The sequence below is a fragment of the Cyanistes caeruleus genome, chromosome 4 (assembly GCF_971803275.1).
Source record: "Cyanistes caeruleus chromosome 4, bCyaCae1.hap1.1, whole genome shotgun sequence".
Lineage (NCBI taxonomy): Eukaryota > Metazoa > Chordata > Aves > Passeriformes > Paridae > Cyanistes > Cyanistes caeruleus.
Genome location: NC_141704.1, coordinates 54,217,932 through 54,245,610, shown reverse-complemented (window position 1 = coordinate 54,245,610; position 27,679 = coordinate 54,217,932). Strand labels below are relative to the sequence as shown.

The 27,679-nt window shown below is 39.2% G+C and overlaps 1 protein-coding gene across 32 annotated transcripts in view; it reads left to right on the top strand.

The window, feature by feature from the left end:
- The first annotated feature begins 6,909 nt into the window (after positions 1-6,909).
- NRCAM (neuronal cell adhesion molecule) overlaps positions 6,910-27,679 on the top strand; it is a 146,066-nt gene continuing 125,296 nt past the window's right edge. For 16 of the 32 annotated variants that reach the window (XM_086884719.1, XM_086884703.1, XM_086884713.1 and 13 more), the window contains exon 1: positions 6,939-7,094. The gene's annotated coding sequence lies outside the window, so the exon portion shown is untranslated. Of the gene's footprint in view, positions 7,095-27,679 lie in introns of all 32 variants that reach the window. The other 16 variants (XM_086884717.1, XM_086884700.1, XM_086884715.1 and 13 more) reach the window with 6 other exon arrangements.

Genomic DNA, 27,679 nt, shown 5'->3' with positions numbered 1-27,679 from the left:
TGCCAGAAAGGAATGGAAAAATAACGAAGCTTGGGGACTATGTGGCAAAGGGCAGAGGGTTAGGGGGAATCAAGCAGAAGAGAACATAATGAAGCATTTGGCATAGGACATATTCCTGTACTGAGGAGTGCTATGCCAGTAAACCATGAACCAGAAATGATTAAACAAAATACAAAAACACAAGCAGAAGCTCATCTGTTAGAGACAGAATAGTAAAACTAAATAGATATGCTTGTTGTTTATGTATCTGTTAATTTTCTGTTAGGAATGAGGGGATGAAAGAAAGGTGTTCCTTCTGTTTATGTTGATGCTCCTGCTGCACATTAAACAGGACTTTTGCAAATTTGTTGCACCTCAAGTTAACCTCAAAAGCATGTGGAAATTATGTCTAGCAGTATGTCACCTGATAGCATTTGGAAAATCTCAGTATTTTAAAATCTTAAAATTCCTTTATTTTGTTAAATGTGTGTAATTGCATTTCTTATGATGCACAAATGCACTGGGTTTAATTATTTTCTTATGTTCCCTAATTACCATTTGCAGCATTTTATTTTATTTTTTTCTTAGTAATTTAAAGTATTTGATTCATCTTGGGTAGATTTCTTGGACCCTTCCAAGTTCCCAGCTCATACCTAGAGGTCCATGCAACTAGAATTCCCATGGGATCTCAACTCTTCCTGGTTTCAAAAGGGCTACTGGTTGGCTGTTGCAGTGGTCATCAATCACAGCTTCTAAACACCATTTTGTGCCTGAACTATGACAGACCCTAGGAATTATTAACTAATCTCAGTGCCATTTAAAGTTGAGAATACTCACACACCACACAGCAGTACTCACTGAAAGTGAAGGGATGGGCTGCACAAGGATTGCTTTTCCTCCTACCCTAAGTGCTTTGCCACTGTGAATTGTACATTTTCAGAGTCAGGAATCAGGGGTTTTGATAGCATTTTGGACAACCATAAGTAAAACCCGGAAGAGTGAGATCTTTCAATTGAAGTAATTATAGTTTTCTGGATCTTTAAAAATACATTTTTTTCCTGATATGGTGACTAATACAAGAAAATTTTGGATATATGTTTGATTATGCAAAAAAAAATAAAGCTGATTGTTTGCTATTGTCTGCTTCAGAAAGCAACCTGACCTGACATCCCCTTGTGGTAGAGGCAGTTAATTTATCCAGAGATTTTCTTACTGCTAAAGAAATCCAAACATAAGCCATTAGGGCAATGGTGTGTTTGTAATTTAAAACTAATTTCATCCTCAGAAGGTACAGCAGATTTAAAGAAAAGGTGTATCCTAAGCAAGCAGACTAATGCCCTTTGGGTATTTTTGTAGTTGGAGACTAAAGGATAACTTCAAAAGGACTTAATTGATACAATTTTTCACAAAGTTTTCTTCTCCATCTTCTCAGTTTCCCAGGCAAAGCCTTACCTTTTTTTCTAAGGCTTATACAAGTGATCAAAATTTTAATTTATGTATTTGAAAAAGTAGCAGCCCTTACTTTTTCACTGGCTTTGCTCTTTTTCTCTGTCATCATAAAAGATTTCAATACATGAGAGTGTGTGTGAAAATCATTACGTTCATTCACATTATGGATATACAGAATAAAGAAATGCATTAATACTTGATGGATAGGAATAAAATTTCACTAAAGCAAGAGTTATGGCTCTAGTAACTATTATTAGGCATTTCCAGAATCTTGGCATTTCTTCCTAGATCATTTCCATAATGGAAAAAAACTCCACTGAAGACAAAGTCCTGTAACATGTGAGACACTTTGCTGAAGGACGAAACAGGTTAAATCATAACATCAAGCTTGACTTTAAGCTTCTGCTTTTGAAAAAGGAGCTGCTTAGTATTCAACACTTTAGAAGTCCTTTGGACAAATTGCCTGGTGTCTGTAGACTTGATCTTTGTGGAGCAGTTTTTCAAGAACCTTGAACCTTGAGTTATGCTTTTGAGAGATTTTTAACTGTCTCAGCCAGCCTCTTCTAATGGAAAAAATGTGAGATCTAATTATACATACAAAAGGTGTTTGGTGTTTGCAGACAGTTTAATCCACTGAGTGTGAAGGACTTCCTTCCTTTATTTACATATCAGAAAAAACATTGGTCCTGTTGAAATTATTATCAGATTTCCATTAACTTCAGCCATTTCACCACATTGAACACAGTTGTCAAAAACAGATGTAGTTTCTGTAATATGACAGGGATCATATTAAATACAAATTTTATAATCCTTTCTCTCTCAAGTTTCTGAAAAGTTCCAATGGTCCTTTATGTCCCTTGAGATCACCTCCTGAGCAAGGACAAAAGTACTGTTGTCTGCATATGATGGTATCTGTGAATGTTTTAAAAAGTTAATATCTCCATTTTACCTGAAAAATTTGATCTCTTAAACATTCTCAGAGCACATCCACCTGATGGATTAAACTTGACACAAAACCAAGCTGATGGTACTGTCTTCCTGCACTTAGAATTATTCAGGGTGTTTGATATATGATCAACTTTTTTCAGCCTTTGCTAACTAGCAGCTAAGAAATTGAGTATTCCTAAATAAAATGGTGTTTTCATCTCTCCCTCTGAAGGTATTTCACTTGATATGGAATTAATAGGCACTCATAGGCAAAAGAGAGAATGCTATAATCATTAGTCAAGGTATAATTTAGACACTCAAGCTATTGGGGACAGCCGAGGCCATTTAAAAATGTAACAAGAGCAACAACAACAAAACAGACACACACAAAAAAAGCAGTGAAATACGTGTAGACATAGGGTTAAAACTCAAATTTCCCCCTACACAGTCAAAAATATCAATTGCACTTTCCTTGCTTGTGTGAGATGTATTTTATGTGTGCAATCTCACTTTCTCTCAGTGTTTAACTATCCTGTAAGGGTGGATTGAAAACTCTATCTTCACCCTCAGATGTTTTCTAAAGTTTGTGCCCTGAGAAGTTGAAGTTCATGAAGCGAAAGAAACAACTTAGTCCAGAGTTTCTGCTTTCTTTATCAGCACTCAAGCTATGAATGAACAATGGGCAGGTGGCAGCACCGACAGTTCCTCCTCTCCATCTGCTTCTCAAAGAACAGGATCACGTCCTTTCATTTTGCATTCAAGCATCTAATTCCTGAAGGAAGTTTCCACCCTGTGAATCTCTGGCAGTATTTACCACCAGCTTTGAATACCTTAATTCCTAAATAGGCATGATTGAAACCATGGCATTTCCATGTGGCTGTCTCCAACTGGCTCTTTGCTTAGCCTGCTAGCCTTCTTGGGTTCCAGGAGAAGTCTGATTTCTTCTAAGGGAAATCTAGGTGATAGCTTATGGATCAGACATGGAAGTACCTCACTCTAGTCACAAATTATCTTTTGAGAGAATAGCTCTGAAGCCTTAAATTACTTTTCAATTGTTGACAGCACATCACAACACTTCCATGCAGTGTCTTTCCTGTGCTATCCTCTTGCTACCCTAGTTCTCAACCTATTTTACATCAAAACACATCCTCTGCCTGGTGCTCTGTGAAAGCTGATTTGTCACTGTTACCAAGAAGTGCAGCTTTTAACATTAGACATTATCACTTAAGCTTTTGATCTTGTCTTTGGTCTCTTTTCTGCTTAAAAATATTCTCTTTTTATCCTGTTGTAGTAAATAAATACTAGCTTCTGAAGAGTATTAGTCCAGTAGTTAAGTGCATTTACTTTACTACTACAGTATCAAAAAACCTCCACAAGGAATGTGAAGTGCCCATAAATCAAATAGATTAAAATTCATCTCAAAAGTTGTTCAGTGTTTGATTGGGGCCCCCCAAAATCTACTGAATATGATTAATTTAAATTTAATTGACTTTCAATACATTCAGTGGAGTATACCTCACCCTTTTACTTTGTGCAAAGTACTTTGCAGGCTACACCATGCTCCATTCACCATTGTACGACCTCAAAACAAGTGGAACAGTGGGACAGTGGGATAACTCATGTTAAAATCACATGGATGGCATTCAGCTGAGTACATGCAGACTCTTACAATGCAGACATTTACAGCTACATGAGACACCCGCTGGTCCTGTTACAGTCAACGGAGAGAAACAAGCATTTCTAGGATGCAACTTGGCTTATTCTAATGTAGACATCTAAAATGGGTTAGATGAATCATGCACTAAAAGTGCCTATTTTTGGTTCCTTTTATGCTCAGTGGAGAGAGTGACTAGCTCAGATGCAGACATTCACATAGTAGACATCTAAAGTTAGGTGAGATGAACAACCAAAGATGTCTTTCTACATCCCTTTTAAATGTATGCTTTAGGAAAACAAAACTCAAGTCATTATTTTCAGCCAACACTAGCCTTTACCAAAGAATCAGCTCTCTGAGTATTTTATTTGTAACCCCTTCCTAAAAACACTTCTCAAGATCCACATTGCACCTGATACCATCACAGACAAATTTCTGATAGATTTTTTCCTTTGTCACAATACTGCAATCATGAATCAATTTTGTATCTCAAATAGATATCTTGTGTACCTGATCAGTGCTTCCCTAAACAAAGACTACAAAAACTCCAACAGATCAATATAGAAGAAAACAGTAGATGAGAGCTAAGTAAACCAATGTTGGCAATAAAGGCATGTGAAGACTTAAGACTATGTTCAGAACTGCCCATCCATGGATAAAATTGCAGCAGACAAAGTGAGAAGAAATGCTATGAAAAGTAATGTGATGACTACAGAAAAGACACAAGGCAGCAGAGAACTCTGAAAGCTAATGCTCCTCAGCCACAAAGCTTCTGCTTATCATAAAGGCTCTTGTTGTCTACGCCACCAAGCTCACCTGTTTCTTTTTGCTTGGTGCCACCATCATACTGTCATCCAGACTAGCAGATGCCATTACCAGCATCACCAGTAGATCCTATCTGTATAAACCTTTGAATTTACTTGTTTACTAATAATTATGCCACAATTTTGAAAGAGCTGCTTTATGCTGTTGAATGTGTATATCTGTTTTATATATGCAGTATAAAAAAATATAGATTAAAAATTCTCAGAGGAATCATGTTGGTGTAATCATACCAGCTGCAACACTTCAGCTTCATCATACACCAGTAGAGCTGTTTTATATATCAGTATAGAGTTGTTTTTTACACCCTACCTGCAACCACAAAATCTCTTCATTTACACAGGTTTTGTGGTCTAATTTCCACCAAGTTGTTTGCCACAGCCCACTGGTTTGTGTTCATAAAGTATTGTATTCTGGCTATCCAAATACCAACCAGATCTTTGATCCTACTTTTAAAGAAAGGTAAACATTCAACTTAAATCTGTTCCCCTCAAGTGTCCTGCAGTTCTACAGTCCACCTCCTGAAGGTTTGGCACGCCATGTTGCCTATGGAATCCATCAGGGATGCAAACAAACAGATGATTTCTCATACAGTTTTATCTCTGCATTTTATACCTATATTTTCATAAAGCCAGGAGTGGCTACACAATATCCCAATGGAACATAATATTGTGGAAGAAATCAGGCAATATCCTAGCATTTTAAGGCCATCCCTGTATATGCTGATGCACATTTACTTAGACTGTGGTGTTTTTATAGTTAAATCAGTTGAAAACATGGGAGTTGTATAGCAAAAAAGAAAATGTTAGCAAACAAATCCAAGTAAAGAACGTTGGAACACTCCTCTTTATATAAAATGTTTTTTATTCACATTCAGCTAATCTTCTTTGCATATTCTGGTCTCAAACATTAATATCCTGGCCTCAGATTGATAGGAGATTGAATATCTCCAAAGTCTGAAGCAGTGATGTCTGACTTATTGTTTACCCCTTGGATATTTATATTCACGTGCTGTGTCATTTACAGTATCTGTTATTCATCTCAAGTGTTGTTTTCAGAAGGTCAGATGCTCAGATTTAACTTGCCAGGGTTGTAATGTGGTTTCTGCAGAGATGTAGGGTAAGGGCTATTTGCTCATCTCAGGCATTGTGTTTTGCACTATTAAGTTATCACCATAAAGTTCACCTTGAGAGCTCTTCCCTGAAATGTGTAATAGTTAACCACTACAAAACTTGCCACCTTGCAATGCACAAAAGGCTATTCCTACGGCGGCTGATCCAAAGGCAAATTCAGCAGCAGCAGTTAATCACATTTACTACATGTTAAAGGTATAGTTGGATTAATTCTGAGCAATACTGAGCACAGCCCATAGAAGCCTCAAAATTACATTAAAATAATTTCTGATGCATTAAATGAACTGATATGAAAGGGAAGGAGAGCTCTGTAAGAGGTGTGTTCAGCAGAAAGGTTTACTTGGAATAAGCTCCGTTCTCGACTCTTCTCCAGATGGTGTCACGCAGAGCTTCCCTTTCAGTGATCGCGTCCAAGCGCCCGCCTTCCTGAACTTGTGAACTGTAAATTTAACGAGTTCAACAGGACAATTCTCGAGTGTAAAATAATATCCTTGTCTCCAGTTTGGGAACTCGCTGAAACCATCTATTTAGAGGGGCACTGCCGAGCTAAAATAATGCGGCTATTTAAAACACCGCCCTTGCCGGGGGGGGCAGCTCCGGGGGTGCCGCGGGGAGAGCTCGGCTATCCCCGGCCGGGGGAGGGCACAGGCGGGGCCCGGGGGCCTGCCGGGCACGGGCGCTGCCGGGGAGGCTCAGGGCCGGGTCGGTCCGGGAGCCCCTGAGCGGTGGCACAATGGCGATTCCACCCCGGTCTTAACCGAGGTGGCGGAGCCAGAGAGCGAAAGAGGGAGGGAGGAAGGGATGCCAAGATGGAGGCTCCCCGCGCCCCCTCAGGTGCGAGGGACCCGGGCCCCGCCTCAGCCCCGCCCCGGCCCCCGCGCCGCGCGCGCGCCCACCCCGGCGCGGCTCGCGCAGACGCGCGCGCCCTCCCCGCCCCCCCGCCCCGCGGGAGCGCGCCTTCCCCGCGGCGCGGCGGGGGCGGCGGCGGCGGGGAGGGGATAGCGCGGGAGCGCGCCCGCCGCGGCTCTTCTCGCCGGGCTGCCGAGCGGGCAGCAGCGGGAGCAGCAGGAGCAAGAACGCGACTACTCCCTTGACCGTCTTCTCCCCGGGCGGAGGGACCGCACCTTCCCGTGAGTACCGACCTGGCCGTCTCTGTCACCGCGCCGCGCATCACGCTGAGGGAGCTGCCGCGCCCGCCGTCGCGCCGGTGTCACATCCCGCCGGTGTCACATCCATCCTCCCGCACCGCCGGTGTGACATCCATCTCCCCGCACCGCCGGTGTCACATCCATCCCCCCGCACCGCCGGTGTCACATCCATCCCCCCGCACCGCCGGTGTCACATCCTTCCCCCCGCACAGCCGGTGTCACATCCCCCCCGCACCGCCGCCTCGACGGCGAGCAGCAGGAGCCGCCCGTCCTCCGTGGGTGCCGGGGCTCCTCTGAGGGGGCGGGCGAGGAGGCACCCTCTGAGCCCGCCGGTGCCGCGGCCGCCGCTGCGGGGCTTTGTTGCGGCGGCGGCCGGTGGCACCTCCCGGGGCGGGCGGGTCGGGGCCGGGCGGGCCGGGCGGAGACGCTCCGCGGCTGCGACGCACCCACATCCCCGGGCGGGCTCGGTCGCCATTTCGTGCGCTGCCCGGCGGGGGCGAGGGCCGGGCGTGTGCGGAGGAAGGAGCTGTCGGTGCTGAACTGCCGCGGTCCGCGTTTCGGCTCTTGCGCCCTTATTTAGCACCCCTACTTTTTTTTTTTTTTTTTTTTTTTTTTCCCTCACAGTTGGGATTTTGTTTAGGTATAAAATAGCTACAATGTGTCTGAATTGCGGGCTTTTCGTGTTTTCCCTGTTTGGGCTTCTTGTTGGCCATTAATGCAGAATATCGTGGTGAAGTCTGTGCATCGAGTGCACTTGTCTCTTTGGTTCTAAACTAATAATTAACCAAACCTTCAGCTGTCGCTGTGGTCTTCAGAATAGATGTGTTAGTTTTGAAGTCTGAAATATGTTTAAACCAAGGTTTCGGAGTCTAAGTGTAAACAGTACCTGATTAATATGGCCAAGCTGTTTAAATATTTAAGATCATAGTGTGCTTCAGCCCAGTCAATAAGGCTGTTCCATATTGACAAGTACTGTGTGAAAGGAATGCTATTGCTTAGCTCTCTGTGTAGTTGGATAAAACAATGGAAAATTTGATATATAGCTTTACGGTGAAACCTATAGATCATGACATGATGTTATTTCATCCATAAAGGTCCAGGTTTTGTGTGTTTATGCAAAACAGCCTCCTGCTGAGTGAAAAAGCCAGTATTAAACACCTGGGGTTTTTTTTTCTCGTGCTCCCTGTCTTTGTGCATTTCTTTCTCCGTGTCTTTGGTTCTCAGTTAAGTATATTGTATAAAAGGTAGATGAAACCTGGAAACTTTCTTGTATCTAATAGGTGCATTATTAATCATTTCAACATCTTCCATAATTTAATGTAATAGATATGGTAATTTATGGATAGTAGTTATATGTGTCTGTGCATAAAACAGGTCCCTGTACAACATCAGAAAACATGTGGACTGTATTTTGAGTTTGAAAGCAGTTTATATGACAAGAGGCCAGTCTTGCTGCTGTTCTTTGGCAAAAGATATGAGCTGGAAAGAGAAGGATAGTTTAGTGCTACACAGCTCAAAGGACCTAGAAATCAGAAAACTGACTTGCAGGTGCAACAGCTTTTTAATATTTGTCTAATGTGTTTGATGTTATCATTTGTGTGAATACACCTCAGGCATTTGGTTAGTTTTGAACAGAAATTACAAAGTGACCAGAGCTGCAAAAGAGTGTGATGCTGAAGTCTGTGAAAGTTATTTGAATTTCAAAGTACTTTGAAATTCTCTTGGGTGTCTAAAATTAGCTGTCAGACTATATCAGTAGAACTGGGAAAGTGTTACATTCTGAGAATATTGAATGTAAAGAAGCAGACTCAGGAAGCTGCTTGGTGATGACAGAACTTGGGATCCATTGAATGAATTCACATTCTGGGTTGTGCAAAGGCAGTGTAGCTAAAGGCAAACTGTACAGCTGTGTGGCCACGTCGGATGGTGGAGTAGTATACACCAGCTGGTGCTAAGGATGGAGCTAAAACCCTCTTCACAACTCACAGATAAATCCACAACTAATCATACTCATGTTAGTACCTTCTGTCATTAGCATTACTGGCCACAGTAGAATTGTTCAAAAGTAATAATGTTCAAGGTGAATGAGATCACCAGAATCTGAGCCTTAGGTAACCGTTCCTTATCTTCTTGAATAAAGTGTATTACTTATCACATATACCTCAGCTTGTTTGACAAAAAGGGCTGTAATAAGAAAATTTGGGCTATTTTAAATGGTCTTTATTTTAAGAAAATGAAATAACAAATCCAGTGATGCATACTGATACCTCCTGCTAGCTTGTTGCACCCTGGTGTCTCTCTTTGGTGCTCAAAAAGGTGACAGCAGAAGCTTTAATAACCATGTTAATAGTTTCTTTGGGTTAATGAGATATCTCTCTAGTTGTCAGATTTTATTATTTTGAGGATTCCTATTTCAAGTCAGGAAACAGTAATGCGTCTTGCCCATTATTCCTGCTTTAGCAAAAAGACTTGCCATGGTATCTGGACATAAAAGATCTTGAATACACTAAGGGTTTGGCAATTTTTAAATTCATTATTGGACAGCTCAAATAGATCAATCAGCCTAAAAATTAAATCTGTTTTGCCTGCATCTGTGAAATTGCTATTATTCTGCAGTTTTATTAATCTGTCTCAAATCACCTTGAATTGTGATTACTTAACTTCCATTATATTGAAATAGTACAGTAAAACTGTGCTGATAGTTTTCACTGGTCTTTTTCATTTTTTCATGTTTTATGAACAGAGTTGGTAAAATGTGAAATTGAACAGAGAAAAGTATATCATAGTAATGAAAACTGAGGGAATAATGTAGGAGGTAGTGTGCTGGGCAGTATGCAATGAATTTGATTTTGCTTTCCTGAGTGGGCTGGTAGTATTTTAAAAATTCCGTTATTCTTTCTCTGCAGTGATAATTTGTTGCATTTTAAATTGCTAAGTGTGTGTATTGCCTGTTCAGTTCAGTATTAAGGGCATTGCGACTGCTGCATTTATGAATACTGTCTCATAAATGTAATATTAAAGGAATTTGTAAAGAGTTAATCTCTAATAATAAGATTAACATGATGCACCATAAGTTTTGTTCTGCAGTGTGTTAACCAGGAAAGGATAGTTGCAAGCTAGCTATATTGCTTTCTTCAGAGCTACTGGAGGCTGGCTGAGCTTTCAGTTATTTACCTCAATAGAAAACTGAAAGGGAAAAAGTGAACAAAGGAGGTCTGTTTTGCCTGTCCCACTTGCTGGGCTGTTGTCTTTGCCCTTTTCAGTGAAGGAGGGGGTAGAGCTGGGTCAGAGTTGAAGAACACTGAAAAGGAATTCAAGTCTTATATTGAAATGTGAATGATAGCTTATTTTGAGCACCAAACACATTTGTTTGAATTGATTTTTTTCTGTCTGCGGGAGCTTTAACTGACAGATGGTGATGGACTGGCATATAGACTGCTAGAAGGTACAGCTAGATATGTGTTCAGACCCTGATTAGATGCTCAGTAAACAAGTGCATATCTGATGAGACTTTTAATACTGGAGATACTGATGCTAGACACTGTGTGACACACTAGACATTTGATTGTGTGAATTAAGGGCAGACCCCTGCAGCTGGCATACATTCAGGCTTACTTGTCTAGCCTAATTGCATTGCAAATACTTTTCTGGATTGATCTTTAGCTTCTCCCTTCTAGTAAATGTTGAGTAAGTACAGAAATGTTCATCTAGATCTGCTATTAACTGTTGTTAAGAAGCTTTCAATTTTTTATTTGGTTTGCTGTATGAATTGGGATCTATCTTAGTATTCATTTTGTGAATACACTGCTTTCCTACACTGTTTTGGTTTTGAAATGGCTCAATTCATAATGTGATTACAGCTTTCCTCTTGTTAACTTTTTAGTATGGAAGCATAACAGCTTGAATTATAAAATGTTTCTGTAAGAGCTCACAGTACCCCCATTCTCCTTTAAGCAACTAAACTTTATATAAAAAAGCAGCATTTGATGCAGAGTGTCTCAGATTTTGAAAATAGCCAAGAGAGGAAAAAAAGGCTAGTTCAAGTTATGAGGACGTGATAACTTTAAAAAACAGCCTCATTAGAAAGGAACTTGCTGTCTAAATTGTCAGTTACATCAGACAGAATTGGTACAGATGTTGTCTCTCTAAATTCTGTAAATACTCATGTAAGACTGCAGAATTTGGATGCATCCCAATTGGAATTGAGTTGCCCTTATACTTTGTCTGCACCACTAGCTATACATGACCTTTTAATTTCCTTGGGTTTAAAGTATGTAATTGTTACTGTTCAACAGCTTGTTTGAGGAAAAAAAAGCCGATCCATAACTTCCCAGTTGTATGAGTTAGTCTTTGGCCACTAATTAGGTTTTTCCAGACAGCCAACCAAAATATTAACACACCATTTTCCTTTAGACTGTTACCTAAGTGAGGACATGACAGTGCTCATACACGAGCACAGATTGTCTTTTTCTCATCTGTGCCTCTGACTTCAAATTTTCTTTTCTCTGTGTCTTCAGTGCTGCTGTGTTTGTTGAGCATGATTCTGAGAGTTCATGTAAAGGACTGCCTTTACAACGTCACAACACTGTAGGGCTCTGTGTGTGTCTGTGTATTTGCAAAGGCAGTGTGTAATCACTGAGTGCAGAAGTCAGCCTTTGTACCAGCTTTGGAGTCAGGAAACAGTTCTGCTGGTGGAGAACAATTCCATGGAGTTAACTGAGCAGAGCATAGGTGCTGACCAAGGGAAGGCTTCCACACTGAGTATTGTAGCGTGGGCTACATACTTTTCAAGAGTGTTTAAGTGTTGTGGTGTTCGTCAGTAGGCTTGTACACAAATTACCTGTTTTGTAACAAGATCAGTGCTTCTCTTCCCAGTGTTTAGAAGGACTTAAAAGTAGGGTTTCCCATCCACCTCCTGTTCATATCTCTTAGACAATCAAAATGCAGGAGGTGCTTGATGTGCATTCCTTCTTAGAATTTTCAAGTGATAGCAGGAAGAGGAAAGCTTGGCCACAGCTCTTCTTTGGGTGCGATAAACAGGTTTAGTGACTTGGTTACTGCTACTTTGAGTAAGATGGAATCTGTGGGTCTCTCCACCCAGCCCCACCACCACTTCTAGACCAGTGCTGTGGTCTCTGGACAAACTAAATATATAATAGGAAGTTAAATTGTCTTGTATTGGTGTTCTTTTGAAATGGAAGTAATTTTTAAATTGTGACCTCAGCTGAATTTAGTGTATTTGGTTGCAGTTTTTACATGGTAACAAAAAAATCAAAAGCTGGTTTTCCTGTTAGGTGAGATGAGATTTTGATAGGCTGTGCTAGCATTTTACTGATTTTTCATCTCTTCTGACTATGTAATTCCTATTGAAGCTCAGGAAACCAAGATATATTCCTTTTCCTTTCTCATCCTTTCAATATTGTACACTATTTGAGTAAGTTTACAAGAGGGAACTCTTCATTAAAAGAGAACAAAAATGGAGTTTTTGCATGCAATGCTGAATACACTGAAGCGTCTAGGCATTCTCAAGTCTTGGAACTGAAAGTTTTGTGTTCTGGTCCAGCTGCTGTGAAGAGCTGTGTTGTCTCTATGGAGGAAAGTTTTTTGCAAATGAGAACAATCAGCCATTGGAATAATCTCCCCAGGCAAGCAGCTGATTCCCCAACACTGGACACTTCTGAGATGCATCTGGACAGACTGTTGGGACATCTTGTCTAGACTGTGCTTTTGCCAAGAAAAGCTGAACCAGGGATCCTTGAGATCCTCTTTCAACATGGTGTTTTAGTGGTTCTGTGCTATGCTCTTGAGGCTCTCAGACAATCCAGTCTTCCAAGCTTCCTTCTGATGCAGGTGTCATTATTACTCCCTTGGCTTAGGTTTGCTTAGGGCATAGAGGCAGATAAAAATTATCACTATTGCTGTAACTCAGTCTAAGTAGTACTACAAAGGTGTTTGGGACAACTTTGGGCTTGTGAAGGACCTTGTTGTTCTTACTGAAGCTGCATGTACTTTATGTATAGTTTGGTTTGCTTTTTGCCTACTGGAGTGATTGTGTCTTTATTGAAGTTTCTATACAGTGCAACTCTGACACCTGTAATGTGAAAATAGTCTTTCAAATATCCCTGTTTTTCCTCAGAAGCATTTCATGTATTTATGGACCTTGGAGTCTAGTAGCCAATATTTCAATGTATTATGACATGCAATGTCTTTCCCAGACAACACCAAATTTATCATCTCAATATATATTGAAACTTCAGGTTTCTGGTTTTCTGCTTTTCTATAGTTGGAATGATTTAAAAATTATATCTAAACTTGGTTCTAGACAGGCACAAAATGAGGAATATCCTAACCATATGTGGTACATATATAGCTACATATCCTAGCTATATGTGAGCTTTATATTTCTGCATGATAAAGTGGAAATGTAGGCAGTTACGTAACTGGAAAGCAATCCAAGGTGACTAAAATCTAAATATCTATTAGACTTTGTACGTGGTAGTTGTATAAAGTGCATTTTTAATGTATGAGGAGATAAAAATGTTGGAACATATAAAAGGAGTGTGACCACCAGAGGGCAGACACAGTGTTTAATGACTCCAACCCCAAGTCCTTAGAACGGAGTCTATGCCTATAAAAATGTAATGAGGTAATGACTGAATAAATGACACAGTAAAAATGCACAAAATTTTATACATTGACAGAAATATAATACTGTTTTGTGTTTAAGATGAAAGTAAATACATTTGCTTAGAACTCACCTGAGGTTTTGTATTTCTACGGTGGAAATCAGAGTAGTTCATGAAATTGACCTGTAAATGATGAGTTCTTAAACTTAACTCATTTGCCTTTATATTGAGTCCAGTAATTTTAATTCGAGCATGTTTTTCATTTGAAAATTAAAAGTACACTCCTTTCTCCCTTGTAGTTAAAAGAGTAAAGAATCTTTCATTGTTGTCCCAGGTATACCCCAGGGTTTGCATATACCTTTATTTTATTAATAATATTTATGTTCTTTAAAGTGTGTAAGAGTATTATGGAAAATATTTAATGTTACAGACCTAAAATTAAATGCTTCAGTAAAGTAGCCTTTTTCAGGAAAGCTGTGGTGTAGGTTTTAGTGGAAGATGTTGTCTAGTCATTTTTATTTAGCTTACTTGATAGGAATGTAGGTGTTTAATTAAAGCAAGTCATGTTTTGGGTTTTACTGCTCATGCACTGTCTCAAGTTACAGCGATAGTGTCTTTTCTTTGAATTACTCTCCTCTAAAACCTAGCCTGTTTTTGTGAGGAAAGAAAAGCCTGTAACCCTTTGTTCCGAATCCACAGTATTCCTTACAATCATGTCTTAAAACCTTTGGTTGCTCTCTGGGGTGTCTCAACTCTACCAGTTATGCTGGAGTGAAGCATTATCAAAACAGCCTTAAATGCTGCCCCAGATTTCAATCTCCCCACTATCATTTCCACCAGACACAATTCCATTTATAGCAGGATTTCTGGAGAGATCCTTTGTAAAATGACTTGCATATATCATCCCCAAAACTTTATTTGGAGGAATTTCTCTGAGTTACTTCTGAAGTTTTATGTAATTCATAACCTTCTCACCCTCTGGGCATTGAAATATAGGAGTAGGTTTCTCATCACATCCAGAAGTGAAAGGATCAGACACATGAAAGAGTATCATGGGAATTAACTATGAATAATTAATATATTAGTAATATATAATAATTAACTATGAATATACAAATTGTACTAAATCATTCACTTAAATGTGTCCTAGCTTCTCCCCACCCCCCATGCCTAGAAGCCTAGAAACACCTAGAAATGAAATCAGTGTTGCGGTTAATAGTTGGTTGATTTTTGCACCTTTTTAAAAAAATGGCTCAAGTTATGAGACCTGATAGCTCTCTACAAGGGCTCAGTTCTGTCCCTTAGATACAGTGACAGACACTATTGCTGAAAACATCTGCAGCATCTCACAATCTGTTGGAAGTTAAATTTTTTAACTTAGCCAGGGAAATGCCAAAGTTCACATTAGGAAGATTGGTCTTCGTGTTCATTATGTCATACAGACATTCATGTGTGTTTTTTTTCCCTGAGGTAAAGCTATCCTAAAAGAATCAAACATTCCTGTGAATTCCTCTGCCCGCTTAGTTTAACTGAGATTATATTGAAGGACAACCCAATAGTTTGCTATCATACTCATGACACAAGCTAAAGTAAATAAATACCATTATTCTTATTATTATAAATGGGAAAGTTCAAATTGCAAGCTAATAGGTAGCTTCCTTGTTTGACTGTCAATAAATAAAAATTTATTGGAATGGAAGAGAGAAGAGGAAGAAAGAGCTGAAACCAGAAGAAAATGTGAAGATAAAGTGAGGGGAAACAGAACAAAGAGAAATCTATTTAATTACATACAAATAGGTACTAACAGAATAGAGCAATGATTTCTTGTTTACTAAAACAAAACCGTGAGCTGTAGTTTTAATAACGCTCATAACTCTGAAGTATTGCCTGAATTAAAAAATAATTAAGTTTAAAAAAATAATTTGTGAGATTCTTCTCATATAGACTGCTCATCTGGTCCTTTACTTGCTGCTCACAAGTGGAAAAATGACCTTTCTCTGATGATCTCTTGATCTATGCTCCGGTGATTATTCTACACACATCTGAGTTGTGACAGACACTGGAATGGAAATTGCAAAATAGTACAAGAACATATTTCTCTGAAGGTGTAGAATAATGCTGATCCCTGAAGTTGAGTGCCTGGATTATCCTGGATAGTAGAGGATGGAGTGAGACTTCTGTTTCTGAAAGTATATTTAAAAATAGTTGAACATTTGCTTTTATTAGTGAAAGATAAATATGTGTGGTTGTGGGAAATAATTTATAATTCACTATGGTGAGCTAGTGCATTACTTTAATTTTTGAGCTTTTTCAAAAATAGGATTTAGATTAGTAGAATATTGAATTGTTTGATCATAATTACTGTAATGCTTCCCAGTTTTAATATTAATTTGTTTTTCTAATTAACAAAGAAAGGAACTGAACTGATGGCCTTGAAATATGATTTGAAATTTAAACATTTTAAGACTTTTCAATATATTGCCATTCAGATATTACTATGGGAAATAGAAATGTTGATAATTTTTAACACTAAATATTGTTGGAAAAACCAACCCATCACTTTTCGAATAGAACTGAAAATGTAACTCAACCTTTGCAGTGTAATTCAATTTCTGAACACTAATCCTCTAACAAAGACTTGAGCAGAGCCCAAAATGAAACACTTGCAAATCTTTAAGTAGGACCCAGAAGAGCAACATTTTTTACTCCCTTTTCTTCTTTATCCCTTCATTGCTACCATCCAGTGATAGATTTTTAAATACCTGCTATTCAGGCATAGGCAAGTAGTTAGTATGTAAATCTTGCTTTGAGTGCAATTTGGTGTTAGTAGGCACAGAAATGTAAAACAAAACTTACAGTTTTCTTTTAAGAAGGCTTACATACTTTAATATAATCAGACTGTCAGAATTCAAAGTATCTTGAAACCTTTGTTGTCTAATGACTTTTGAGTTTTCATATAAAATAATTTTTCAAATTTCTGTGTGCTTTTTGAGGCTGTGGCTATCTGTCCATACATTACCAGTCCTAATGAGATTGTAATGTATGATTACAGCTTCTAGACACAATTGACAGGTACTATGCAGTACAATTTTTTAGCACTTATGGTTTTCAAGAATATTAAAGCCTGCTCCACTAAATAGATTCATATTGATGAATTCTGTTACTGTTTTATTATGTCACTGTTCAGTACCACAGTTTAAAAACCGTGTGTGAAAGGACACATAGTGTAAGCATTCCACTTCGTGTGGCATACCTTGCTCATCAAAAGTTTCCTTTGCTGTTAATGAAGCTGCATTTGAGGTGATTAATCTTATTGGTGGTGTGGGAAGGAAAATTTAGATCAAACTCATCTCATTCTGAAGCTACAGTAGCTTCAGTACTGGAAAGCTAAGAACTATACTGTGAAGAAAATATCCTGCAAGTGGCTGAGGACAATGCTACTAATACTGATTTTTGGAGAACCAGCATGGCCAGATTGTCCTCACTGATTTCATCATGAGTGGATGATATTCTGTTGTAGTGAAGTTATTGATTAAATACAAGGCTTGATGACAAAAGGTGATTAGATATAAAGCTTGATGACAGCAATGAGATTTAATTCATTTTTGCTACTCTTTGAGGCAGGGGATGTGTTTGATGGAGCATCCCTTGCACATCCAGCCGACTGTCCCAGGGACTGGTAGTGGTTTTAATGTTACAGTAGTAAGTTGTAATCATTAGAAGTATCATCATACAGTAGTTTTCAATAGCGAGCTTTCCATTATGTGTATTTCTGCTGATTCTCCAAGCTGAGAATTCTGCTAAGGTTATTTCTATTTATGTTTTCAGGCTATGTATTAACCATGCTATAAATGTAGAAGTGCTCCAAATTGACTTCTTGTGAGGAAATGTAGGTAAGAGAGCAGGACAGTAATTTTTTTGTGCTGTGCTGTCTAATCTGTGGTCAGTGTTAGTGAAAGGATTTGTGTCCATTTGTAGTCAATACTTCAGCTGACTTCCTTGACATCAGTTATGCTGCTGAGTGTTCTTCTGCAACTTAATATGTGCATGCATGTGTTATCCCCATGGCTTTTAAAAACTTTTAATAATTATCTGATCCCTTTACTACCTTGGATAATTGAAATAAAACTATGCTTGTAGGGAAGGAAATGAGGGTGGGAATGCCACCTTCTGGGGTGATGACTGTACTGTGCACATCATCACCTGTTCCCAGCTGGTCCCAAGGTGTAACCTGTGTTTGGGATTACTGCTGCTCCTCACTATCTATTTGAAGCAGTCATGTTTGATCTTTAAGGAATAGGAAAACTGTTGGAATCACCTAACAGTGTATATGAAGAAATCAAAATAGGAACAAACTTGTCTGTAGTGGCTGGGTTTTTTGAGAAGCCAGAGTTGTGAAACTGATCGCACTTGGACTGACTGAGAACCTGTAATGCAAGTGGTAGGTGCAACCTTCACTTGGGAAATGCTGTTCTGATCCTGTCTGGGTAGTAGTTTAAAGTACTTGCAGGAACATTGGTGATACAGTGAATTTACTTCAGCTATTTCAGAAAAATGTGTGAAAAATGAGTGGAGTTCTATTTTTCCATCTAGTGTCATTATTTTAAAATTACATGTAGCCGTCTCAGTATTTCTGGCTTTTTCTCATCTACCATCTATGTAAAATGGGAATAATGCCTCCAGGATTGATCTGAAGTTTGAATTGGGATTTTGATCATTTGCTGTCATTTAGTTCAGCGCAACTTTACTCAAACAAGTGTTTCTAGGTACTATGCCCAAAACCTAAGTTTGGAAACCATTAAGGAAGTAACGCAGATGCAGATGAAGTATGCTTAATGTGTTGACAAATTTTGTGAGATGACCACAGTGTTTCTTGAAAAAGACAACGTAATCCCTTGTCTCCAAGTAACTTTCTCAGTGTTGTTGAACAGTCAGAGAGCTGTTTGTTTAAAGAGTGTATGGGAAAAGTAATTGACTGGTTTCTGTTGTGTTGACTGGGGAATCTTATCTCTTGGAGAGAGTCTGATGGTCCTTTATCACATGGTGGTGGAAGTCTCTTCATCTGGATTAAATGAGACTGCACAAAATATTTTCTGCTGGTTATGCACGATCTGTTTCTTTTAGTTTACCATAAACTCTATTCGATTTTGTATTTCCTGGCTGCCTTGCATATACACAGGAGATTGCTATGTAAATAGGAACAGTTTCAGCTGCCTCAGGGAGTCTCTGGGAATGCTGGATTCTCAACATCAGATGCTATTTATGCTTGCAAGCAACTCCAGTTGGTCTGTGCACAGCTGGAGCTGCCTAGGGTAACTTCAGGGACTGTCCATTTTTCCCAGCTGGAGAGGTCCTATTTGCCAGCTGCCTTGTTTTAAAGACAGGTGAGAGTTTATTTAATCATCATGCTCTGCAAATGCTGCAAGGGACTGATTTGAGATATTTCAGTTGAATAGTTCCTGGTCCATGCTGGAGGCTGGTGAGTTAAGTGTGCTGGATGTGCACACAAACACAACCCTGATACCTGGTAACTGTATGGTATTTTGAATTTAATTTTTTCTCCACAATTATAAATTCTGTATAACTCACTACAATATAAAATATATTGGTTTAGACCAAAATTTGGTAGTAAAATCAGAATAAAGGAACTGATACACTTTTTACAAACTTTCTGGAAAAAATTTGTGGTGCTGTGCTGTTTTCCTGGAAGCACAGTATGTGTTAAGTAGTTTCTGTGCTAGTGTTAATTGCTAACTTTACAGCCATTGCCACTAACAGCATGTAATGTTTCAAACAGCCTACTATAGCTTCTGAAATTGGGTGTCTTTATTCTGATGACAGCTCGGTGTACAAATGTTACTACTTCATCAAGATGATATAGCAGTAGAGTTGAGCAATAGGAAATTCCATCAGGCCTCTGAACTTTGAGGCGATGAAGGCTGGGAGGGTATTGCCACAAATGTATTCTTTTCCCTTGGGCATCTACTTTTAGCTACTATCAGAGTTGAGACCTTGGGATACTTGTTATGATGCTGAGTGTATGCCAGACTTGGTAAGACATGCAGCACTTGTATATTCAAATTAAAAGAGACCATCAGACTAAACTAACCTAGATTGAGGCTTGGAACCTTATTGGACTCTAGGATATTTTTCTGACAAATGTTAATATAGTAATTGAACATACCTGTAAACAGTGTTCATTGTGTGTTTATGCACAATAAAGTGGAATCCTGTTTTCATAACTTGAACTTAGCTGTGCCAGAATTGGAACAATTTGGTATAGGGTAGATCTGCCCAATAGAACTTTCATCTTGTTGAAAAATAAGAACTCTCTGAAGACCAGTCCAGTGAAATCCTTGTCTGTCTTTCCTTAAAAGCATTAAGAAATCATTAGGATATTGTATCTAACTTTGAATTTGTGAGCAGAGTGGGAGACAAATGTTCAAACTAGGTAACTTCCAGAAATCCTTTTCAACCTTAACTACTCTAATTATTCTGATGTCTTCCATCCATTTCAGAACAAGTTTGTCTGTCATCCTTCTGTGAACAAATGTTTCAGAGCATTGGAACAAAGAACATTCTTTCCCCCCCCCTCCCCCCCCCCCCCCCCACCCAGTGACTGGGTCACCGAAGAAGTGGGAGATCCTGGTTGTGTTGTGTTTTGTTTGATTTTTTTTGGTTGGTTGGGGTTTTTTGTTTGTTTGGGTTTGTGGGGTTTTGGTTTGTTTGTTTTTTGTTTTGGGTTTTTGTTTGTTTGGTTTTTCTTTTTTTGCTGGGGTTCCTGTGATCTCAGTCACAGGTTCTAACTGCCAGGACCCAGAGCATGTTATGTGAAAGTTTCCATCTACTCTGAGCCCCTGTACAACAGGGAATGGATGGCTGACAGAGATTGTATGCTAGATTATACTTTCCAATGAGACTGTATTCTGTAATAAACCATCAGCAGCCCTGTTCAATCAGCTGTTCTCATGTGGAGCTTGAAGTTGGATCTCCCATCGTTAAGTATGTGCTCTACCCACCTGGCTGAGGAAGAAATGAGTAGAATTATCAATGTTTCTGCTTCTCAGGAAATGTGATCCCCACCATATCTCACTTATGCAGTTCTTCAAGAGAGCACTTGTAGACTTCAGGTGCTTAATCACATCTACTTAGAGAGCTGTAGAGTGTTAAACCAAAGATAAGTGTTTATTTACTCAGAATATGTGTTGTGTGCACAGCTTGGGGGAATGAAGTTGACTTTCTAGGAACTTCTATGGCTAAACTGGGACCTGTGCAGTGTACTTGGGTATGTGCCTACATCCTGAGACATTTTTTATGCTACAAACTAAATTGCTGTTCAAAATTTAAGTAGAATAAGGTGACTTAGCATAAGGTTTAATATGAACTTCCTACCATGAAGTTATAATCTGTTTTATTAGTGGCAAAACTTAGTGTTACCATCCCATCCCATGGATGTGAGTAATTCACCAAACTGTATCATTAGACTCTAGTTTAATTTCCAAGGATAAGTGATGACAACTCTCTAATTTAATTTATATTTGTACTAAAATACTAAACTTCAGTTCATACCACTGTGCTGTTTATGTATACCACAAATGCTATAAGGACTCTTCATAAAATAAAGTAAAAGCCCCAATCCATCCAGGTCTATTACACAAGTACTGGTTTGGCTGTTGCATTTGTGATTAGAAGACATTGATTTGATGTCACAAGTATTTTTAACAGGATTTAAAAAATGCAAATAGCATTATGTAAGACAGATTACCTATGGCTTTAATACAGGATTGTTTTTAAGCCAGAGGCTACATTTTGCTGGGTTATGTATGTTTAAAACAGAGCACATTAGGATTAGATTTGGCAGAATACCAGTTTCCAAATCCTTGATATTTTCAGGTTAGATGACTTCATTGTTTTAATTTAAAATATGAATTGAAAATCCAAATTTTGATTGTTTTTTAAGTAGATTTCAAGGTGGATATCTTCTTGAGTCAGGATTGTTATGAACAATCTGATTTGTGTTGGTAAAGTCAGAAATTGCTATAGTCCATCATACCCCCATAATGTTTTTTTCTGTGTCAGAGAGCTACTTGGTTCAAAAACCAGCAGAAAAAACCAAATGCATTTCCTGCACAGCAGAATGTATGTGGACAATGTGTCACATTGCTAAGCAAGTCCATCAAGTGTTAGCTTTGTAATGTACCATGAGGAAAATCTTACAGGCACTTGAACTCCAAATAATTTCTCAAAGGCCTCATATGCACAGTACCACAAATTCTTGACCTTTAGGTGAAGGAAATTTCAGCTGGCATGGAACAACTTCATGTAACTCTGCATTGTTGTCATTGCTTTATGCTCTGAATGCCTGCAATATGGCACTCCCTAATAGACAGGCTAATAAAGTCTCTTACAGTGGTAATGTTTCCTACTGGAAAGCTAAATTGTTTGATGTATTCAGCAGCCAAGGTTCCCTATGAACAGACTTAAGTGGAAAGATGCCTTTTTGTCCCCCCAGAGTAATTTCAATTTTTCTGTTTCACATACCTTATGCCTGGTTTCATTCAAATGTTGACATCTGGTTTGTACACCATATTTCTTCCAAATCTTTATTACCCTAGTATTTTTCCCAGGGAAACATTTGGCAGCATTTACTGCATTACAAGGTACATTTAATATATAGAGGCCAAGGAAGAAAAAGTAGAAACTTAAGAGAAAAAAAAAAAAAGGTTTAAGCACTTGTCAAGTGTTACTATTGTACATAAGTACATGAGAAAAAAACTCCCCAAACTGTATTTTGCATGCAGATTGTTTCTTCTTTCTATTTTAAATAATAAAAGTTCTCGTGTTCTGAGACATGTATTTATATCTCTTAGTACAACTAGATGGTTTTCCCATCAGCTTAGTTATCATTTCTGTGGAACTCTCTTCTCTGAGTACCAAAATACAGCTCCCAGATGCCACAGGCCATAAGAACTTTAAATGTTAGGGAAATAATCAGAGCCTATCCTTTTAGAAAATAAATTCCTGTGGTATTGTCCGTCTGCCATTTCTAGGGAGCATTCAGGTAGATGCTGATGTACTCTTCTGTGGGGGATGATTATTTCTGAGACCTGAAAAGTGGATTCTGACTTTAAGGATTTCAGCATGGTGTTAATTTCTGGTAAAAACTGGCTGGAAGGCACCTTAGGAAAAGCTTCTTTTAAGTGATTACGTACAATTTATGTTCAAAGAGACAAAAATACAATGAAGTATGAAGCTTGATGTTTCTTAAATACCAAGGCAGCAGCTGGGAAAGCCCATGGCTTCCTGCAAAGCTCAGCTTTCCCTGTACCGCTCAGTTTCAAGTAGGCAGGAATTAATCCTGGAGACATTGTGCTCTCAGCTCCTTGGTGACAGCCTGATCAAGGACATACCAGTGTTTTACATGGCTTTTACACCTCTGCTCTTGAATAGATGGGATTAGTGTGGGTTCTTGGGTTTACAGTATGGATCCTGAAGTATGTACCAGGGGAATGGGTGTGAAACAGCAGTGGTGGAAGGGCAGAACACCAGTAATTGCTTGCTGGAGTGACAGCGCTGCTGGAAGAGACGACCCTTTTCTTTTGTGCCTGTTGAGCTACAGGTGTTGGCTTGGTTTTGTTCTCCAGTAGATTCCTTGTTACCCTCTGTGCTGCCTTTTAGTCAAGTTGAGCAGTCTGCAGAACACTTGTGCCACAGGCAACCCTAGCATGAAGCATGATACAAAGGGGAGGTTGGACATCCTCGATTCAGAAACTATTTCCTTTCCTTTGGATTGATTCAGGGAAGGGGTAAACATATACACCTGTGTAATAGATAGACCAGAGTGACACCTGCTAGCCTCCCCCATGGTTTTACCCCATAAACTCATTTAAACGACAAAGAGAAATGGTGACAGCTCTTCTCATGGGTACAAATGAATCAGAAATTGCCAGGGAGCTGTTAAACAGTAAGTTAGCAGAGCTGAGGTAAATACAGCAGATGTCTAGTGAGTTCTCTACTACCACCATCTCACACAAGTACATAAACTGTTTCCTCTGAAAGCTTGAGGGTTCTAGTCCTACCTTTAGGGGAGGACTACCCTAGACCCAGCTACCACTGGTCTGGCAGCTCTAGAAAGCTTGAAGTTCTAATGCTGAATCTGATCCTCCTGGATGCAGTCTTTCCTTGAAGAGGCTGACTCAGCACTCTGACCAAAAGGACAGTGGTTTGTTTTATGCTGCGGATGTGAGCAGGGTGATGATCTAGCCTTCTGTTCTCCAAAGCTGTATTAAACCAGTGTGGCCCAGCCTATGTTAGCTACTGCTTGCTCAGCCTGTTCTAAGAATCCAAACAATTAGCTCTAGATAATATCACCTAATTCCACTGTGAAATAAAAGAGAATGGGTGGTCAAAAACCTCCTGACAAGAGCTGTTTTGCTTTAAATAATGCAGATGAAGCATCCTAGCCCAGTAAGCAGAGAGCTTTTTGCCTGTAGCCACAGGTCTTTGTTCCCTTTTCTGACAGACTGCGTATCCATTCATCTCACTGATTAACAGAGCTGCTGCTACAGTCAGTCGGAAATGGTAAGTGTGTAGCTGATGTCGGTCTCTCTTGCATTTAGGAAGTCTCTGCACAAGCACATTTAAGTGTCTTTATGTTTGAGCCTGTCAATGGTGATAAACTAATATAAATTAATTTGCTGATCAATGCTTACTCCAGTTTCTGTCAGACATGTGACCAAAAACTAGTATCTTTGTATAACAGAAATTCTAAATGTATTGAAAGAGAGGGAATATTTAGCAGAAAATATTTATTTTTTTTTATTATTTTTTCCTGAAATGTGGTATCTTTAATACAATCTCTTCCGTAATCATTTTGAGAAAACAGAAGTTGGACTCTATTAAGTCATCAAGGGCTTTGGTGACTCTTAGTGAGAAAATACTTGTGTCCTAAAGCCAGTTTTTTAGACCTCTGTCTATTTAGAAAGCCATCTATTAAAATTATATGTGTTATTTCTAATTAGAGAAGTAATAATTTCTATTCATGAGAGAAAAGAGACAACTGGAAGATTGTGTTCATAACTGTGTCCCAGTGTGGTTGGAGACTTTTTTCCTGAGATCTGGGGGAGAAAAGAGGTTTTTAGAAGAGAACAAATATTACACACCAGATGCAGGTGTATCATGGAGTTATACTGTAAATTTCATATATATATAATATTCATTTAAAAAATCCTCTTCTGTTTCTGTGTTGTTTTTCCAGTACTTTGGTTTTTGTTCACCCAATGATGGGCGTTGCACTTACCTTTGCCTAATCATAAACCCTGAATATAAATTCAATATTTCATTCTAGATATTTTTGACAATGAATTAATAATTAATTATATATTTTTGTTTCTTTTTTTTTTGTTATTTTATTGTCTTCTGACTTTGTACTGGAAGGCCCTTCTTCAGTTGACTGTAGCCAGTCCTTATCTTTACAGTCACAAAGATTTTGGAACTCCAGAAGGCTAGGAGTTTTTAATCCGTTTCCAGGTCATTTCTGAATACACTGAGCAGCATAAGCCTGAGCATCCCTTCAGGACTCAGGGTAGCCTCCCTTCCCTCTGACATGATTACCTAGTTAGAATTTTAAAGCTGTTCCTTTCAAAATAAGCAGGATCTGTAATGAAGGCTCCAAACATGCACTTTTTTCTCTCCCACGCTTAGTGCTGGGTCTGCATTTAGCAACCAGTAGCTCAGTAGCAGTGCTGTTACATAATTTCTCCGTCTACTGGTTGCTGTGGTTTTAACCTGCTTTGGTGTCCTAAAATGCAGACTTATGCTGTGAGACACCACTAATTCTAAACTACTGAAACTTGGAATGGGGAACAGGGAAACGAGTGTGTAAGGAAGGACACATTTTAGATCTGTTTTATGCAGTAGCTCATCGGAAATAGTTGGGAAGAAATTCATGGCTGACTACAAATCCATGTCCTTTTATTCAAGGCCTGGTACTGTACTGTGTGTTAGGATTCTGAATTATTTTTAAATAAAGTAAATGAAAGTCTGATAATGTATTTTTCCATTTTTAACAGCAAAACATCTTTAATACTCAACTTCACTTTTGAAACAACCTTTTTATAAAATGGAAGTGGATACTAGAACTGATTTACTATAATTGTTTTAATTGCTTGTGGTATAAATGAAGAATTGAAAAGCAAGTGACTTTTCTCTCTCAGAGATGTAATCATTTAACAGTAGTCACAGTTTTGTATAATTTCTATGCAAACACTTGTCCCACTTCAGTTGCTGATTCAATATATGATGACAGTTGAAGATGAATTGTTCTGAGTTCAATCCATTATCAAATGTTATTTACCTTTGCATCATAGAAGCAGAACTAAAATGTATCAAATCTGCAAAATGGCAAGTTGTCTGTGGAGTGATGGTGTATTGTTTTGGGTGTGTGAGCAGCTGCCAGGTTGCAAAACCAGGCCGTAGAGGTGGGGAAAGTGGCAGCAGAGCCTCTTGCCAGCAAGAGGATGGTATGACTCAGTGTGCTCAGTGAGCACGTTTGACTTCTGAGTGCATTTCCAGTCTTTTCTTGGATCAAAATAGCTGTAACTTTGGGGCAGCCTGACAACATTGCCTTTCTGTGTAGTCATGTTGAGAAAGCTGACTGATTCAGACTTCTTTTTAAATCCTTGTATGTGTAGTGGCTTTTCTGGTTTTGCAGTGCGTTGGTTGTTATGTGCTGAGTTGGACTGGCAGTAATTCCTTGCTATAATATACTCTTTTGCATATTTTTTTCTAATGATTCAAGTTTCCAGTAAATTTGAAATAGCCTTCTTTGTTCTATATTTCTCCCCTCCCTTGACTAGTCAGTGTAAGGGTTTCATTAGGCAGGACAGGAATAAAGGACAGACAGTTGGAGGCGGCAAGAAAATGAAACCTCAGAATTCTTAAGGCATGATAAGTGACTGGTAGTGGCAAGATAGCAAAAAATTTCTTTAAAACAGCTGTGTGGAAGAAGCAGAGAACTAAAAATGTTTTCATCTATATTGAGAGAAGAAACAGACTGGAGACTAGAAAACTAGGGAAAAAAAGGCAGGAAAACCACATGGAGAGGATTGCATTGTCTTGATGGCAAAATTCAAATTGAGAACAAGAAAATACCTTTACATTATAACATCGTAGAAGGCCATCAAATTTCTCAGGCAAATTTTGCTCTTAGTGAAGCCATGCTGGCTGTCACCAATCACCCTCTTATCTTCCATGTGCCTAAGGCAAAATTTCCAAGAGTATTCACCCCATGATCCTGCCAGGCACAGTGGTGAGATTGGCCAGTATTTCTGTGGGTCTTCCTTTTTTCCCTCTTTTAAAAATGGGGGTTATACTTCCCCTTCTCCAGTCAGTTGCAACCTCATGGGTCTGCCATGACTTCTCAAATATGATGGATAGCTTAGCAACTTGTGGATCTGCTGGTTCCCTAAGGGCCCGTAGATTGAGCCCATCAGGTCCCATGGCCTTGTGCAGCTGCAGATTCCTTAGATGCTCTCAAACCTGATCTACAGTGGGTGGTTCTTCACTCTCCCAGTCCCTGCCTTTGCCCTCTGCGATGTGGGTGATGTGCTCGGAGCAGCTGCCAGTGAAGACTGAGGCAGTCGGTACTCAGTGAAAATGGTCACTGAGTAGCTCAAAGTTCTCCATACCCCAGGTAACCAGGTTTCCTTCTGGAGAGGACCTACATTTTCTCTAATTTTCCTTTTATTGTGGAAGAACCTGTAGAAGCCTTTTTATTGCCCTGGACAGATTTTCTTCTATCTGGGCTTTAACTTTCCTAACCTGGTCCCTGGTTGCTTGCACAGTTGCTCTGTATTCCTCCCAGGCTACCTGTCCTTGCTTACGCCACCTGTAGGCTTCCTGCTTGAGTGTGTCCAGGAGTTCCTTATTCATCCGTGCAGA